Consider the following 5,581-nt stretch of genomic DNA (forward strand, 5'->3'; position numbering starts at 1 on the left):
TATTCTTTTACTTTGTTTTCCCCCATCAAACGTCATTTATGTGAACCATCTATTGACATGTTGTAGTGAGGCTTTTCCCATGTATTTGTGGAATATCCGTTAATAATTATCATTAATTTTATTCGATAATCACCACCATTTTTACTCGAAAACAATCCGACAAATTCATAATCTTTAACGAAATTGTTTTGTATTTAAGGAATTGTAAAACACTTGTTATAAAGACCAGTAAATAGTTGTAACACATGCCCGTACTCGATGGTGTTTTTAATAATAATTAAAATATTTCAATATTTACTTGATATTCTAAATTTGATTGAAAACTAGTTGAAAAAAACAGGACAATGAAAAATATTGAAGATTATGGACGCCTGAATCCAGCTTTTCTCTAATCATGAAATTAGTTTACTCACACACTATATTGCTAAGTCTTTAATTATTCTTTCTTATCAAATATCCATCTTCCAAAGTCTATCATTGAAGAAAAACAGTGACATTAAGAGTAAACCATACGAGTGGACGACAAGCTTACATTGTATCGCTAGCTGTATTGATCATAACAAAATAACATGTTGAAAGTCTTTCAGATTAGGTCAAACTAAATGTTTAAAGAAACAAATTCTCAAAAAGATGTTTATACAAATATGATGTAATTGAAAATAAATGTATGTTATGAAAACAAAAAATATTCTTCGCTATTCATTCAAAATGAAACCAAGGACAAACTTCCTACAATAATTTCAAATGCTCACTAAAGATTCTTTTGTTTTTTAGTATAATGGGTCTGTAGATAAAATTATAGTTTATCTTTAACTTAAAATTGCTTAAAAAAACATAATCAAATATCAGTTATATATATGTGTGTACATGAATGAATGTGACTATAGTATATGTATTAATGTATGCATATATATATGTGTGTATGCATGTATGTAGGTAAGTAAGTTATGTAGGCATGTACGTGAAGTATAAAATTAGTATGGAAAGAAAAAAGGGGGTAAATGTATTGTAGAAAAAAAGAAATAATTTTAAGATAATGTAATACATGTTTTTTTAAAGTCAACAAAGATTGTACAATGGTACGGAAGCCGATAAGGGCCATTCAAAAAAAATTATGTCGTCATTACGACATAACATATCGTTATGTCGTAATAACGACATCACCATGTCGTTATAACGACATAGCTATGTCGTAATAACGACATCGTTATATATATAAAAGAATATGTATTATGATTGCCAAGAGACCAAATGACACAGAAATTAACAACTATATGTCCCCAATAATTAGAAAACTCCCCGCATAGTCAGCTTTAAAAGAGGGACGAAAGTTACCAAAGGGAGTGTCCCGAAATGCTGTGTGGCAGACAGTATTATTAATTAATTATTAACTCCCCTGGTAAAACTTCAAAAGAGGCCTAGTTTTCCCCTTTTCTTTCATGAATGTGACCTACCGATTTAGACTATTTACCGGATTTGTTATCACATAAACAACACGACGGGTGCCACATGTGGAGCAGGATCTGCTTACCCTTCCGGAACACCTGAGATCACCCCTAATTTTTGGTGGGGTTCGTGTTGTTTATTCTTTAGTTTTCTATGTTTTGTCGTGTGTGCTGTTGTTTGTTTGTCTTTTTCATTTTTAGCCATGGCGTTGTCAGTTTGTTTTAGATTTATGAGTTTGACTGTCCCTTTGGTATCTTTCGTCCCTCCTTTGGCCCAAGAAAATAAAATGTTTGATAACCATTTCAAATTGGCATATACTGTTTAGAAATGCATCGGGTCAACAATTCTAAATGAAAAACAAAGATTTTTATCTGATGACGTCAAAATTACGTCATGAACTGTTTTCACAAAAATGATGAAAAAATACAGAATTTATGCAGTTTTCTATCTTTATTTCTGTTATTGGCATAATCTCACTAAATATAAAGTTGTTTCTTTGGTGCGCACATACTTTTTCAATCTAAAATAACTTAAAATTTGATGAAAAAACAAGGAAAATCACGAACTTTAACATAATATGCAAATTAAGTCATGATTTGTTGCCATGGTAACTTGTTATATATCACATTTGTTTTGTTTTTCTTAGTACCTTATACCGTAACCGTAGTTTTCAGTTATTTAAGAATATGTATGATGACTTCACCCCCCCCTTTCCAAATTCCGGGATCCGCCCCTGCTGTTTCAAGTGGCACATCTTTTGCATTCAAAATTGAATCTGCATATTTACACGTGCTTGGTGTCTCTAGTTCCCATCTGCTATAACCAAGGTGCAACATTGTAAATGCAATATGCGCACAACAACCAAACCACCTGGGCGCCAACTTTACAGGTGCAATACCAACCAGTGACTTCATCTCCACTAAATTTAATCCATAGACTGTACACTCTTGAGGACGAATGTCTGGATGTTAGTTTTACTCGTAATAGATTAGGACGGTCACGGCAAATCTGGAGCATGTAATTGTCATCAGAGAAATGGCTTTCTGTATATCTCGGGGCTTGCTTCAGTTGATATACTCCCATAGTAATATCTCTGATTTGTTGGAGAGTAAGTTTAGAAAAATCTAAAACGTTTTCCGTGCCATTTACTTCAGAATAAATAACCTTTTTGCGAATTAAATTATTGTCCTCGACATACTTCTATACCTGGTTACCAAGCTGTGCTTTATGAATAGTTTGGCCAATCTCTTCATTGAAATAATCATTTATCAGTGGAGCCCGATAGCAATTAATAAATGCAGAAGCAATTCTGAAAAATCTCCAATATAGGGAACGAAGTGGTTTGAAACGACTTTGTCGAGAAAGCGCCACCGTTTAATGCGTCCATTGGCGCTTTCAACTACCTACCGAACTTTTGTTATAAGTCGTGAAGAATTTGCCTCCTCGGTATTGTGTTGTTTTTGTCCCTTTTTGATGAAATAAGGCATATCTACTTTCAAGTTCAAACTCTCAAGGAAAGCTTGAGCATCTCTGAAACCTCTGTCGACTACTAATACGTCATCGTCCTTTATCCATTGCTTTATATCTTCAGCATTGGTTTTTAATAAATGCTTGGTAATTGAGGCATCGTTGTTGTGGGCATTGGCATAATATGACCCCAAAACACTCAAAATGTAGTCATCAGATCCAACTATAATCAAGGGCTTGACTCATTTTTGTGTATACTGTAGGTTTTCTTCTGGAACTTGTGGTATGAACTTTTCTGTATGTATATATATGTCCCATCTAGGATCAGAACAGCTGTGTCTTCATTGTTTCCTGTTAACACTGTTTCGGCAGTTGGAGTTGTACGACTCTGGACAAAAACGGAATGACTCATATGGTTAAATCCTAAAAATGATGGAACAAAAAAATTTAATTAGACATTCTCGAACTGAGTGTACTGCTCGCCGTTTATTATAGGACTTAAGGCTCAAAAGAGTTCCCAAGATTGTGTTTGATAATGCAGTGCGTAATTTTACAAGGAGAATAGCAAGACATGTTCTTATTGAGCGTAACGTGACGGTACCCAAATTGCACCTATTTTGACAGTTTTTTCAACTAAGTTTTTTTATGATCAAGACAAAAATTTCCATTTTGTGTTTATTTTGTAGCCGTATCCTTCTTTTTTATAAAGGTACACCAATTTGATTTTCAATCCATAAGGAATCATAGAAAAATTGGTCTGAACTTACCTCCAAACCATCCCAGATTCTGTAATGAGGAGTACCCAAATTGCATCTATGCTTAAATTCGCATCGTCAAAAGTCGAAAAACAGAGCTTTTGTTTATTTTTTTCAAATATTTTGAACAATTGGATATTTGTCCATGCTTACTCTTCATTTTTTATGAAATGGATACTTGAAACGTATTGTATTTGTTAATTTTAAAAAGATGACGTTTCAGTACATTTTGCTTTTTCAGTAAACACTTCATCTGTTGATAAATATTGTGAACGTTTTGTGTATATCTAAATATTTTTACCTATGTTGAAAGACGTGCATAGTATCAAATCATAAAAATACCATTTTTTTAGTCTCTAGGAAATCTTGTTAGATTTTCGCTGCTATTTTTGAGAAATAGATGCAATTTGGGTACTCGGTGCAATTTGGGTACCGTTACGTTACTTCAGAGTTTCTCAAGTCTGTAACGTGTGTGGCGACAACGTCAAACTGTTATTTGGTGAGTCCAGTGATAATCCTTCGCCCTATTGTAAAGTTTAATATTTTCATAGTCGCAAAATCTTTGGGTACCTTCTTTGGTTATCTTTTGTGAGAAACTTATATATTTTAAAGATCCCATTTAAGTTTAACATGTTACCAGAGGTGGAAAGGCTGTATAGCCGTCCAAGATTGATATATTATTTTCTACTACTTATTGGAACTTATTAGTACGTGGAATTATGTGAGGACTGACATTCAGTCCTATCAAAGCAAGCCAAGTTTTCTACCTCCTTATAAATAAGTGAAAATTACATGCCTTCTTAAAATAAGGGTGAATTGAATTATTTATTGCTCCATATTTCTACTTTCAAACGTTGGGCACGATGTTCCCTTAAAAAATGCGGCGTCGAAGAGGGTTTTTGACTTCGATTAATTTTTGCAAGTTTTATTTGGTTTTTATATAAACAAACAAACAAACAAACAAACAAATATATATGTTGGTTGATTCTGGTTCTGTTCGATTTGTGATGTCATTTTATCATAATTACCTCAAGCTGTATATGTGCTATGAAAGATCTAGATACACAATTACCGATGTATACCCTTTTAAGGAAAATTTACTTTTACTATAATTCGGGAGTTCATCAAATAACGCCTGCCCCACAACACATAATAGTTAAAGACACGTTACTAACCTACATGATCTGTTACAGCGCAGATACAATTTGTTATTCTTACCCATAGGCACTAGACGATCTGTTTATACTCAATTTCAATAGTATTAAGATATGGGAAAAAAGTCATATAAAAAAAATTAAACTCTTCGTCATCGATATATATACACACGAATACATGATGATGCATCGAATTTGATGTAGAAATACAATGACGAAATCATTATCATAATCTGCAAATCTTAGGACAATATTGTATCTAATTACTCATATTTGTAAAAATTAAATAATTATAAAAATGAAAACGAATAATGAGACAAATTTCTTTCAGTCTTTGCATGTGCTCTCCACGTTGCGATGAAATATGGTTAAAAAATGACGATCGATAACTTTGACTGAATTCTTTCTAAGATTACTTCTAAAAACATTGGACGCTTGGACGCATAACCATACTAACACTGTCTACTTTAATATTCCAATTTTACAGCTTACGAAATTTAAACAGCTTGCTTGCTGCGATGAAATTCTAAAAAGGATTAAATTACGTCACAGAATATAACGTCACTCGTGTTAGGTAAATCTAAAACATTAAACACAATCCGTCAGTGGCCCCAGCGATAACTGAATTTAAGTCTATTTACTTAAATTCCATTATGATGTGTTTTTATAGTAACAAATAGAAAACGTACTATCATTATAGTTCATAGTAATGTTGTGTATTTTAATGTGTTAAACACAATTTCTTAAAATTTCCCACAT

This window comes from Mytilus edulis, chromosome 5 (genome assembly GCF_963676685.1).
Source record: "Mytilus edulis chromosome 5, xbMytEdul2.2, whole genome shotgun sequence".
NCBI lineage: Eukaryota > Metazoa > Mollusca > Bivalvia > Mytilida > Mytilidae > Mytilus > Mytilus edulis.